The following is a 15,310-nucleotide window of genomic DNA, read 5'->3' as shown; positions in this document are numbered from 1 at the left end:
GTAGAAACAACTTTATACACTCCTCTCTGGACTTGCGAAGCTATATAAACTTGTCTTTCAACTGTTTTACAGTTGAATACTACTTTTCAGTGAATTCTAGTGGGTTGAAACACTGTTTTCTTGTGATGTAACTCTATTTCAAGGATTTCTGTAGTGTATAACATCCTTTCTAGAATAGAAACTTACATTTGGATGTCTTTTACACTTGTTCTCAAACAATTCTGTGATATTCATTAGTATTTCCTCTGAATTACTACTGATTTCTAGCTGTTTCCTATAATGGGCCTTCTGCTCTACTTGTGGGACTTCACCACATGTAGAAACAACTTTATACACTCTTCTCTGGACTTGTGAAGCTATATACACTTGTCTTTCAACGTTTTTACAGTTAAATACTACTTTTCAGGAATTCTGGTGGTTTGAAACACTGGTTTCATGTGAACTAACTCTATTTCAAGGATTTCTGCAGTGTACAACATCCTTTCTAGACTAGAGACTTACATTTTGATGTCTTTTACATTTGTTCTCTCACTATTTTGTTATATTCATTAGTATTTGCTCTGAATGACTACTGATTTGTAGCTGTTTCCCATAATGGGCCTTCTTTTCTACTTGTGGGACTTCACCACATTTAGAAACAACTTTATACATTCTTCTCTGAACTTGGAACGCTATACACACTTGTCTTTCAACTGTTTTACAGTTGAATACTACTTTTCAGTGAATTCTGCTGGTTTCAAACACTGGTTTCATATGAACTAACTCTATTTCAAGGATTTCTGCAGTGTAAAACATCCTTAACAGACTAGAGACTTACATTTTGGTGTCTTTTACACTTGTTCTCTCACTATTCTGTATTATTCATTAGTATTTCCTATGCATGACTACTGATTTGTAGCTGTTTCCCATAATGGGCCTTCTTTTCTCCTTGTGGGACTTCACCACATGTAGAAACTACTTTATACACTCTTCTCTAGACTTGCGAAGCTATGTAAACTTGTCTTTCAACTGTTTTACAGTTAAATACTACTTTTCAGTGAATTCTGCTGGTTTGAAACACTGGGTTCATGGGAACTAACTATATTTCAAGGATTTCTGCAGTGTACAACATCCTTTCTAGACTAGAGACTTACATTTTGATGTCTTTTACATTTGTTCTCTCACTATTCTGTTATATTCATTAGTATTTGCTCTGAATGACTACTGATTTGTAGCTGTTTCCCATAATGGGCCTTCTTTTCTACTTGTGGGACTTCACCACATGTAGAAACAACTTTATACATTCTTCTCTGAACTTGGAACGCTATACACACTTGTCTTTCAACTGTTTTACAGTTAAATACTACTTTTCAGTGAATTCTGCTGGTTTCAAACAATGGTTTCATATGAACTAACTCTATTTCAAGGATTTCTGCAGTGTAAGACATCCTTAACAGACTAGAGACTTACATTTTGGTGTCTTTTACATTTGTTCTCTCACTATTCTGTTATATTCATTAGTATTTGCTCTGAATGACTACTGATTTCTAGCTGTTTCCTATAATGGGCCTTCTTTTCTACTTGTGGGACTTCACCACATGTAGAAACTACTTTATACACTCTTCTCTAGACTTGCGAAGCTATATAAACTTGTCTTTCAACTGTTTTACAGTTGAATACTACTTTTCAGTGAATTCCGGAGGTTTGAAACACTGGTTTCATGTGAACTAACTCTATTTCAAGGATTTGTGCAGTGTACAACATCCTTTCTAGACTAGAGACTTACATTTTGATGTCTTTTACATTTGTTCTCTCACTATTTTGTTATATTCATTAGTATTTGCTCTGAATGACTACTGATTTGTAGCTGTTTCCCATAATGGGCCTTCTTTTCTACTTGTGGGACTTCACCACATTTAGAAACAACTTTATACATTCTTCTCTGAACTTGGAACGCTATACACACTTGTCTTTCAACTGTTTTACAGTTGAATACTACTTTTCAGTGAATTCTGCTGGTTTCAAACACTGGTTTCATATGAACTAACTCTATTTCAAGGATTTCTGCAGTGTAAAACATCCTTAACAGACTAGAGACTTACATTTTGGTGTCTTTTACACTTGTTCTCTCACTATTCTGTATTATTCATTAGTATTTCCTATGCATGACTACTGATTTGTAGCTGTTTCCCATAATGGGCCTTCTTTTCTACTTGTGGGACTTCACCACATGTAGAAACAACTTTATACATTCTTCTCTGAACTTGGAACGCTATACACACTTGTCTTTCAACTGTTTTACAGTTGAATACTACTTTTCAGTGAATTCTGCTGGTTTCAAACACTGGTTTCATGTGTACTAACTCTATTTCAAGGATTTCTGCAGTGTAAAACATCCTTAACAGACTAGAGACTTACATTTTGGTGTCTTTTACACTTGTTCTCTCACTATTCTGTATTATTCATTAGTATTTCCTATGCATGACTACTGATTTCTAGCTGTTTCCTATAATGGGCCTTCTTTTCTACTTGTGGGACTTCACCACATGTAGAAACAACTTTATACATTCTTCTCTAGACTTGCGAAGCCATATACACTTGTCTTTCAACTGTTGTACAGTTAAATCCTACTTTTCAGTGAATTCCGGTGGTTTGAAACACTGGTTTCATGTGAACTAACTCTATTTCAAGGATTTGTGCAGTGTACAACATCCTTTCTAGACTAGCGACTTACATTTTGATGTCTTTTACACTTGTTCTCTCACTATTCTGTGATATTCATTAGTATTTGCTCTGAATGCCTACTGATTTCTAGCTGTTTCTTATAATGGGCCTTCTTTTCTACTTGTGGGACTTCACCACATGTAGAAACTACTTTATACACTCTTCTCTAGACTTGCGAAGCTATGTAAACTTGTCTTTCAAATGTTTTACAGTTAAATACTACTTTTCAGTGAATTCTGCTGGTTTGAAAAACTGGGTTCATGGGAACTAACTATATTTCAAGGATTTCTGCAGTGTACAACATCATTTCTAGACTAGAGACTTACATTTTGATGTCTTTTACATTTGTTCTCTCACTATTCTGTTATATTCATTAGTATTTGCTCTGAATGACTACTGATTTCTAGCTGTTTCCCATAATGGGCCTTCTTTTCTACTTGTGGGACTTCACCACATGTAGAAACAACTTTATACATTCTTCTCTGAACTTGAGAAGCTATACACACTTGTCTTTCAACTGTTTTACAGTTGAATACTACTTTTCAGTGAATTCTGGTGGTTTCAAACACTGGTTTCATGTGAACTAACTCTATTTCAAAGATTTGTGCAGTGTACAACATCCTTTCTAGAGTAGAGACTTACATTTTGATGTCTTTTACACTTGTTCTCTCACTATTCTGTGATATTCATTAGTATTTGCTCTGAATTACTAATGCTTTCTTGCAGTGTCCTATAATGGGACTTCTGGTATACTTGTGGGACTTCACCACATGTAGAAACAACTTTATATACTCTTCTCTGAACTTGTGAATCTATATAAACTTGTCTTTCAACTGTTTTACAGTTGAATACTACTTTTCAGTGAATTCCGGTGGTTTGAAACACTGGTTTCATGTGAACTAACTCTATTTCAAGGATTTCTTCAGTGTACAACATCCTTTCTAGCCTAGAAACTTACATTTTGATGGTTTTCCACTTGTTCTCACACAATTCTATGATATTCATTAGTATTTCCTCTGAATTACTACTGATTTCTAGCTGTTTCCTATAAAGGGCCTTCTGCTCTACTTGTGGGACTTCGCCACATGTAGAAACAACTTTATACACTCCTCTCTGGACTTGCGAAGCTATATAAACTTGTCTTTCAACTGTTTTACAGTTGAATACTACTTTTCAGTGAATTCTAGTGGGTTGAAACACTGTTTTCTTGTGATGTAACTCTATTTCAAGGATTTCTGTAGTGTATAATATCCTTTCTAGAATAGAAACTTACATTTGGATGTCTTTTACAATTGTTCTCAAACAATTCTGTGATATTCATTAGTATTTCCTCTGAATTACTACTGATTTCTAGCTGTTTCCTATAATGGGCCTTCTGCTCTACTTGTGGGACTTCACCACATGTAGAAACAACTTTATACACTCTTCTCTGGACTTGTGAAGCTATATACACTTGTCTTTCAACGTTTTTACAGTTAAATACTACTTTTCAGGAATTCTGGTGGTTTGAAACACTGGTTTCATGTGAACTAACTCTATTTCAAGGATTTCTGCAGTGTACAACATCCTTTCTAGACTAGAGACTTACATTTTGATGTCTTTTACATTTGTTCTCTCACTATTTTGTTATATTCATTAGTATTTGCTCTGAATGACTACTGATTTGTAGCTGTTTCCCATAATGGGCCTTCTTTTCTACTTGTGGGACTTCACCACATTTAGAAACAACTTTATACATTCTTCTCTGAACTTGGAACGCTATACACTCTTGTCTTTCAACTGTTTTACAGTTGAATACTACTTTTCAGTGAATTCTGCTGGTTTCAAACACTGGTTTCATATGAACTAACTCTATTTCAAGGATTTCTGCAGTGTAAAACATCCTTAACAGACTAGAGACTTACATTTTGGTGTCTTTTACACTTGTTCTCTCACTATTCTGTATTATTCATTAGTATTTCCTATGCATGACTACTGATTTGTAGCTGTTTCCCATAATGGGCCTTCTTTTCTCCTTGTGGGACTTCACCACATGTAGAAACTACTTTATACACTCTTCTCTAGACTTGCGAAGCTATGTAAACTTGTCTTTCAACTGTTTTACAGTTAAATACTACTTTTCAGTGAATTCTGCTGGTTTGAAACACTGGGTTCATGGGAACTAACTATATTTCAAGGATTTCTGCAGTGTACAACATCCTTTCTAGACTAGAGACTTACATTTTGATGTCTTTTACATTTGTTCTCTCACTATTCTGTTATATTCATTAGTATTTGCTCTGAATGACTACTGATTTGTAGCTGTTTCCCATAATGGGCCTTCTTTTCTACTTGTGGGACTTCACCACATGTAGAAACAACTTTATACATTCTTCTCTGAACTTGGAACGCTATACACACTTGTCTTTCAACTGTTTTACAGTTAAATACTACTTTTCAGTGAATTCTGCTGGTTTCAAACAATGGTTTCATATGAACTAACTCTATTTCAAGGATTTCTGCAGTGTAAGACATCCTTAACAGACTAGAGACTTACATTTTGGTGTCTTTTACATTTGTTCTCTCGCTATTCTGTTATATTCATTAGTATTTGCTCTGAATGACTACTGATTTCTAGCTGTTTCCTATAATGGGCCTTCTTTTCTACTTGTGGGACTTCACCACATGTAGAAACTACTTTATACACTCTTCTCTAGACTTGCGAAGCTATATAAACTTGTCTTTCAACTGTTTTACAGTTGAATACTACTTTTCAGTGAATTCCGGAGGTTTGAAACACTGGTTTCATGTGAACTAACTCTATTTCAAGGATTTGTGCAGTGTACAACATCCTTTCTAGACTAGAGACTTACATTTTGATGTCTTTTACATTTGTTCTCTCACTATTTTGTTATATTCATTAGTATTTGCTCTGAATGACTACTGATTTGTAGCTGTTTCCCATAATGGGCCTTCTTTTCTACTTGTGGGACTTCACCACATTTAGAAACAACTTTATACATTCTTCTCTGAACTTGGAACGCTATACACACTTGTCTTTCAACTGTTTTACAGTTGAATACTACTTTTCAGTGAATTCTGCTGGTTTCAAACACTGGTTTCATATGAACTAACTCTATTTCAAGGATTTCTGCCGTGTAAAACATCCTTAACAGACTAGAGACTTACATTTTGGTGTCTTTTACACTTGTTCTCTCACTATTCTGTATTATTCATTAGTATTTCCTATGCATGACTACTGATTTGTAGCTGTTTCCCATAATGGGCCTTCTTTTCTCCTTGTGGGACTTCACCACATGTAGAAACTACTTTATACACTCTTCTCTAGACTTGCGAAGCTATGTAAACTTGTCTTTCAACTGTTTTACAGTTAAATACTACTTTTCAGTGAATTCTGCTGGTTTGAAACACTGGGTTCATGGGAACTAACTATATTTCAAGGATTTCTGCAGTGTACAACATCCTTTCTAGACTAGAGACTTACATTTTGATGTCTTTTACATTTGTTCTCTCACTATTCTGTTATATTAATTAGTATTTGCTCTGAATGACTACTGATTTGTAGCTGTTTCCCATAATGGGCCTTCTTTTCTACTTGTGGGACTTCACCACATGTAGAAACAACTTTATACATTCTTCTCTGAACTTGGAACGCTATACACACTTGTCTTTCAACTGTTTTACAGTTAAATACTACTTTTCAGTGAATTCTGCTGGTTTCAAACAATGGTTTCATATGAACTAACTCTATTTCAAGGATTTCTGCAGTGTAAGACATCCTTAACAGACTAGAGACTTACATTTTGGTGTCTTTTACATTTGTTCTCTCACTATTCTGTTATATTCATTAGTATTTGCTCTGAATGACTACTGATTTCTAGCTGTTTCCTATAATGGGCCTTCTTTTCTACTTGTGGGACTTCACCACATGTAGAAACTACTTTATACACTCTTCTCTAGACTTGCGAAGCTATATAAACTTGTCTTTCAACTGTTTTACAGTTGAATACTACTTTTCAGTGAATTCCGGAGGTTTGAAACACTGGTTTCATGTGAACTAACTCTATTTCAAGGATTTGTGCAGTGTACAACATCCTTTCTAGACTAGAGACTTACATTTTGATGTCTTTTACATTTGTTCTCTCACTATTTTGTTATATTCATTAGTATTTGCTCTGAATGACTACTGATTTGTAGCTGTTTCCCATAATGGGCCTTCTTTTCTACTTGTGGGACTTCACCACATTTAGAAACAACTTTATACATTCTTCTCTGAACTTGGAACGCTATACACACTTGTCTTTCAACTGTTTTACAGTTGAATACTACTTTTCAGTGAATTCTGCTGGTTTCAAACACTGGTTTCATATGAACTAACTCTATTTCAAGGATTTCTGCAGTGTAAAACATCCTTAACAGACTAGAGACTTACATTTTGGTGTCTTTTACACTTGTTCTCTCACTATTCTGTATTATTCATTAGTATTTCCTATGCATGACTACTGATTTGTAGCTGTTTCCCATAATGGGCCTTCTTTTCTCCTTGTGGGACTTCACCACATGTAGAAACTACTTTATACACTCTTCTCTAGACTTGCGAAGCTATGTAAACTTGTCTTTCAACTGTTTTACAGTTAAATACTACTTTTCAGTGAATTCTGCTGGTTTGAAACACTGGGTTCATGGGAACTAACTATATTTCAAGGATTTCTGCAGTGTACAACATCCTTTCTAGACTAGAGACTTACATTTTGATGTCTTTTACATTTGTTCTCTCACTATTCTGTTATATTCATTAGTATTTGCTCTGAATGACTACTGATTTGTAGCTGTTTCCCATAATGGGCCTTCTTTTCTACTTGTGGGACTTCACCACATGTAGAAACAACTTTATACATTCTTCTCTGAACTTGGAACGCTATACACACTTGTCTTTCAACTGTTTTACAGTTGAATACTACTTTTCAGTGAATTCTGCTGGTTTCAAACACTGGTTTCATGTGTACTAACTCTATTTCAAGGATTTCTGCAGTGTAAAACATCCTTAACAGACTAGAGACTTACATTTTGGTGTCTTTTACACTTGTTCTCTCACTATTCTGTATTATTCATTAGTATTTCCTATGCATGACTACTGATTTCTAGCTGTTTCCTATAATGGGCCTTCTTTTCTACTTGTGGGACTTCACCACATGTAGAAACAACTTTATACATTCTTCTCTAGACTTGCGAAGCCATATACACTTGTCTTTCAACTGTTGTACAGTTAAATCCTACTTTTCAGTGAATTCCGGTGGTTTGAAACACTGGTTTCATGTGAACTAACTCTATTTCAAGGATTTGTGCAGTGTACAACATCCTTTCTAGACTAGCGACTTACATTTTGATGTCTTTTACACTTGTTCTCTCACTATTCTGTGATATTCATTAGTATTTGCTCTGAATGCCTACTGATTTCTAGCTGTTTCTTATAATGGGCCTTCTTTTCTACTTGTGGGACTTCACCACATGTAGAAACTACTTTATACACTCTTCTCTAGACTTGCGAAGCTATGTAAACTTGTCTTTCAAATGTTTTACAGTTAAATACTACTTTTCAGTGAATTCTGCTGGTTTGAAAAACTGGGTTCATGGGAACTAACTATATTTCAAGGATTTCTGCAGTGTACAACATCATTTCTAGACTAGAGACTTACATTTTGATGTCTTTTACATTTGTTCTCTCACTATTCTGTTATATTCATTAGTATTTGCTCTGAATGACTACTGATTTCTAGCTGTTTCCCATAATGGGCCTTCTTTTCTACTTGTGGGACTTCACCACATGTAGAAACAACTTTATACATTCTTCTCTGAACTTGAGAAGCTATACACACTTGTCTTTCAACTGTTTTACAGTTGAATACTACTTTTCAGTGAATTCTGGTGGTTTCAAACACTGGTTTCATGTGAACTAACTCTATTTCAAAGATTTGTGCAGTGTACAACATCCTTTCTAGAGTAGAGACTTACATTTTGATGTCTTTTACACTTGTTCTCTCACTATTCTGTGATATTCATTAGTATTTGCTCTGAATTACTAATGCTTTCTTGCAGTGTCCTATAATGGGACTTCTGGTATACTTGTGGGACTTCACCACATGTAGAAACAACTTTATATACTCTTCTCTGAACTTGTGAATCTATATAAACTTGTCTTTCAACTGTTTTACAGTTGAATACTACTTTTCAGTGAATTCCGGTGGTTTGAAACACTGGTTTCATGTGAACTAACTCTATTTCAAGGATTTCTTCAGTGTACAACATCCTTTCTAGCCTAGAAACTTACATTTTGATGGTTTTCCACTTGTTCTCACACAATTCTATGATATTCATTAGTATTTCCTCTGAATTACTACTGATTTCTAGCTGTTTCCTATAAAGGGCCTTCTGCTCTACTTGTGGGACTTCGCCACATGTAGAAACAACTTTATACACTCCTCTCTGGACTTGCGAAGCTATATAAACTTGTCTTTCAACTGTTTTACAGTTGAATACTACTTTTCAGTGAATTCTAGTGGGTTGAAACACTGTTTTCTTGTGATGTAACTCTATTTCAAGGATTTCTGTAGTGTATAATATCCTTTCTAGAATAGAAACTTACATTTGGATGTCTTTTACAATTGTTCTCAAACAATTCTGTGATATTCATTAGTATTTCCTCTGAATTACTACTGATTTCTAGCTGTTTCCTATAATGGGCCTTCTGCTCTACTTGTGGGACTTCACCACATGTAGAAACAACTTTATACACTCTTCTCTGGACTTGTGAAGCTATATACACTTGTCTTTCAACGTTTTTACAGTTAAATACTACTTTTCAGGAATTCTGGTGGTTTGAAACACTGGTTTCATGTGAACTAACTCTATTTCAAGGATTTCTGCAGTGTACAACATCCTTTCTAGACTAGAGACTTACATTTTGATGTCTTTTACATTTGTTCTCTCACTATTTTGTTATATTCATTAGTATTTGCTCTGAATGACTACTGATTTGTAGCTGTTTCCCATAATGGGCCTTCTTTTCTACTTGTGGGACTTCACCACATTTAGAAACAACTTTATACATTCTTCTCTGAACTTGGAACGCTATACACACTTGTCTTTCAACTGTTTTACAGTTGAATACTACTTTTCAGTGAATTCTGCTGGTTTCAAACACTGGTTTCATATGAACTAACTCTATTTCAAGGATTTCTGCAGTGTAAAACATCCTTAACAGACTAGAGACTTACATTTTGGTGTCTTTTACACTTGTTCTCTCACTATTCTGTATTATTCATTAGTATTTCCTATGCATGACTACTGATTTGTAGCTGTTTCCCATAATGGGCCTTCTTTTCTCCTTGTGGGACTTCACCACATGTAGAAACTACTTTATACACTCTTCTCTAGACTTGCGAAGCTATGTAAACTTGTCTTTCAACTGTTTTACAGTTAAATACTACTTTTCAGTGAATTCTGCTGGTTTGAAACACTGGGTTCATGGGAACTAACTATATTTCAAGGATTTCTGCAGTGTACAACATCCTTTCTAGACTAGAGACTTACATTTTGATGTCTTTTACATTTGTTCTCTCACTATTCTGTTATATTCATTAGTATTTGCTCTGAATGACTACTGATTTGTAGCTGTTTCCCATAATGGGCCTTCTTTTCTACTTGTGGGACTTCACCACATGTAGAAACAACTTTATACATTCTTCTCTGAACTTGGAACGCTATACACACTTGTCTTTCAACTGTTTTACAGTTAAATACTACTTTTCAGTGAATTCTGCTGGTTTCAAACAATGGTTTCATATGAACTAACTCTATTTCAAGGATTTCTGCAGTGTAAGACATCCTTAACAGACTAGAGACTTACATTTTGGTGTCTTTTACATTTGTTCTCTCGCTATTCTGTTATATTCATTAGTATTTGCTCTGAATGACTACTGATTTCTAGCTGTTTCCTATAATGGGCCTTCTTTTCTACTTGTGGGACTTCACCACATGTAGAAACTACTTTATACACTCTTCTCTAGACTTGCGAAGCTATATAAACTTGTCTTTCAACTGTTTTACAGTTGAATACTACTTTTCAGTGAATTCCGGAGGTTTGAAACACTGGTTTCATGTGAACTAACTCTATTTCAAGGATTTGTGCAGTGTACAACATCCTTTCTAGACTAGAGACTTACATTTTGATGTCTTTTACATTTGTTCTCTCACTATTTTGTTATATTCATTAGTATTTGCTCTGAATGACTACTGATTTGTAGCTGTTTCCCATAATGGGCCTTCTTTTCTACTTGTGGGACTTCACCACATTTAGAAACAACTTTATACATTCTTCTCTGAACTTGGAACGCTATACACACTTGTCTTTCAACTGTTTTACAGTTGAATACTACTTTTCAGTGAATTCTGCTGGTTTCAAACACTGGTTTCATATGAACTAACTCTATTTCAAGGATTTCTGCAGTGTAAAACATCCTTAACAGACTAGAGACTTACATTTTGGTGTCTTTTACACTTGTTCTCTCACTATTCTGTATTATTCATTAGTATTTCCTATGCATGACTACTGATTTGTAGCTGTTTCCCATAATGGGCCTTCTTTTCTCCTTGTGGGACTTCACCACATGTAGAAACTACTTTATACACTCTTCTCTAGACTTGCGAAGCTATGTAAACTTGTCTTTCAACTGTTTTACAGTTAAATACTACTTTTCAGTGAATTCTGCTGGTTTGAAACACTGGGTTCATGGGAACTAACTATATTTCAAGGATTTCTGCAGTGTACAACATCCTTTCTAGACTAGAGACTTACATTTTGATGTCTTTTACATTTGTTCTCTCACTATTCTGTTATATTAATTAGTATTTGCTCTGAATGACTACTGATTTGTAGCTGTTTCCCATAATGGGCCTTCTTTTCTACTTGTGGGACTTCACCACATGTAGAAACAACTTTATACATTCTTCTCTGAACTTGGAACGCTATACACACTTGTCTTTCAACTGTTTTACAGTTAAATACTACTTTTCAGTGAATTCTGCTGGTTTCAAACAATGGTTTCATATGAACTAACTCTATTTCAAGGATTTCTGCAGTGTAAGACATCCTTAACAGACTAGAGACTTACATTTTGGTGTCTTTTACATTTGTTCTCTCACTATTCTGTTATATTCATTAGTATTTGCTCTGAATGACTACTGATTTCTAGCTGTTTCCTATAATGGGCCTTCTTTTCTACTTGTGGGACTTCACCACATGTAGAAACTACTTTATACACTCTTCTCTAGACTTGCGAAGCTATATAAACTTGTCTTTCAACTGTTTTACAGTTGAATACTACTTTTCAGTGAATTCCGGAGGTTTGAAACACTGGTTTCATGTGAACTAACTCTATTTCAAGGATTTGTGCAGTGTACAACATCCTTTCTAGACTAGAGACTTACATTTTGATGTCTTTTACATTTGTTCTCTCACTATTTTGTTATATTCATTAGTATTTGCTCTGAATGACTACTGATTTGTAGCTGTTTCCCATAATGGGCCTTCTTTTCTACTTGTGGGACTTCACCACATTTAGAAACAACTTTATACATTCTTCTCTGAACTTGGAACGCTATACACACTTGTCTTTCAACTGTTTTACAGTTGAATACTACTTTTCAGTGAATTCTGCTGGTTTCAAACACTGGTTTCATATGAACTAACTCTATTTCAAGGATTTCTGCAGTGTAAAACATCCTTAACAGACTAGAGACTTACATTTTGGTGTCTTTTACACTTGTTCTCTCACTATTCTGTATTATTCATTAGTATTTCCTATGCATGACTACTGATTTGTAGCTGTTTCCCATAATGGGCCTTCTTTTCTCCTTGTGGGACTTCACCACATGTAGAAACTACTTTATACACTCTTCTCTAGACTTGCGAAGCTATGTAAACTTGTCTTTCAACTGTTTTACAGTTAAATACTACTTTTCAGTGAATTCTGCTGGTTTGAAACACTGGGTTCATGGGAACTAACTATATTTCAAGGATTTCTGCAGTGTACAACATCCTTTCTAGACTAGAGACTTACATTTTGATGTCTTTTACATTTGTTCTCTCACTATTCTGTTATATTCATTAGTATTTGCTCTGAATGACTACTGATTTGTAGCTGTTTCCCATAATGGGCCTTCTTTTCTACTTGTGGGACTTCACCACATGTAGAAACAACTTTATACATTCTTCTCTGAACTTGGAACGCTATACACACTTGTCTTTCAACTGTTTTACAGTTGAATACTACTTTTCAGTGAATTCTGCTGGTTTCAAACACTGGTTTCATGTGTACTAACTCTATTTCAAGGATTTCTGCAGTGTAAAACATCCTTAACAGACTAGAGACTTACATTTTGGTGTCTTTTACACTTGTTCTCTCACTATTCTGTATTATTCATTAGTATTTCCTATGCATGACTACTGATTTCTAGCTGTTTCCTATAATGGGCCTTCTTTTCTACTTGTGGGACTTCACCACATGTAGAAACAACTTTATACATTCTTCTCTAGACTTGCGAAGCCATATACACTTGTCTTTCAACTGTTGTACAGTTAAATCCTACTTTTCAGTGAATTCCGGTGGTTTGAAACACTGGTTTCATGTGAACTAACTCTATTTCAAGGATTTGTGCAGTGTACAACATCCTTTCTAGACTAGCGACTTACATTTTGATGTCTTTTACACTTGTTCTCTCACTATTCTGTGATATTCATTAGTATTTGCTCTGAATGCCTACTGATTTCTAGCTGTTTCTTATAATGGGCCTTCTTTTCTACTTGTGGGACTTCACCACATGTAGAAACTACTTTATACACTCTTCTCTAGACTTGCGAAGCTATGTAAACTTGTCTTTCAAATGTTTTACAGTTAAATACTACTTTTCAGTGAATTCTGCTGGTTTGAAAAACTGGGTTCATGGGAACTAACTATATTTCAAGGATTTCTGCAGTGTACAACATCATTTCTAGACTAGAGACTTACATTTTGATGTCTTTTACATTTGTTCTCTCACTATTCTGTTATATTCATTAGTATTTGCTCTGAATGACTACTGATTTCTAGCTGTTTCCCATAATGGGCCTTCTTTTCTACTTGTGGGACTTCACCACATGTAGAAACAACTTTATACATTCTTCTCTGAACTTGAGAAGCTATACACACTTGTCTTTCAACTGTTTTACAGTTGAATACTACTTTTCAGTGAATTCTGGTGGTTTCAAACACTGGTTTCATGTGAACTAACTCTATTTCAAAGATTTGTGCAGTGTACAACATCCTTTCTAGAGTAGAGACTTACATTGTGATGTCTTTTACACTTGTTCTCTCACTATTCTGTGATATTCATTAGTATTTGCTCTGAATTACTAATGCTTTCTTGCAGTGTCCTATAATGGGACTTCTGGTATACTTGTGGGACTTCACCACATGTAGAAACAACTTTATATACTCTTCTCTGAACTTGTGAATCTATATAAACTTGTCTTTCAACTGTTTTACAGTTGAATACTACTTTTCAGTGAATTCCGGTGGTTTGAAACACTGGTTTCATGTGAACTAACTCTATTTCAAGGATTTCTTCAGTGTACAACATCCTTTCTAGCCTAGAAACTTACATTTTGATGGTTTTCCACTTGTTCTCACACAATTCTATGATATTCATTAGTATTTCCTCTGAATTACTACTGATTTCTAGCTGTTTCCTATAAAGGGCCTTCTGCTCTACTTGTGGGACTTCGCCACATGTAGAAACAACTTTATACACTCCTCTCTGGACTTGCGAAGCTATATAAACTTGTCTTTCAACTGTTTTACAGTTGAATACTACTTTTCAGTGAATTCTAGTGGGTTGAAACACTGTTTTCTTGTGATGTAACTCTATTTCAAGGATTTCTGTAGTGTATAATATCCTTTCTAGAATAGAAACTTACATTTGGATGTCTTTTACAATTGTTCTCAAACAATTCTGTGATATTCATTAGTATTTCCTCTGAATTACTACTGATTTCTAGCTGTTTCCTATAATGGGCCTTCTGCTCTACTTGTGGGACTTCACCACATGTAGAAACAACTTTATACACTCTTCTCTGGACTTGTGAAGCTATATACACTTGTCTTTCAACGTTTTTACAGTTAAATACTACTTTTCAGGAATTCTGGTGGTTTGAAACACTGGTTTCATGTGAACTAACTCTATTTCAAGGATTTCTGCAGTGTACAACATCCTTTCTAGACTAGAGACTTACATTTTGATGTCTTTTACATTTGTTCTCTCACTATTTTGTTATATTCATTAGTATTTGCTCTGAATGACTACTGATTTGTAGCTGTTTCCCATAATGGGCCTTCTTTTCTACTTGTGGGACTTCACCACATTTAGAAACAACTTTATACATTCTTCTCTGAACTTGGAACGCTATACACACTTGTCTTTCAACTGTTTTACAGTTGAATACTACTTTTCAGTGAATTCTGCTGGTTTCAAACACTGGTTTCATATGAACTAACTCTATTTCAAGGATTTC

The sequence above is a fragment of the Cnephaeus nilssonii genome (genome assembly GCF_951640355.1).
Source record: "Cnephaeus nilssonii genome assembly, chromosome: 10".
Taxonomy (NCBI): Eukaryota; Metazoa; Chordata; class Mammalia; order Chiroptera; family Vespertilionidae; genus Cnephaeus; species Cnephaeus nilssonii.
Note: the sequence above shows the minus strand (reverse complement) of the source record.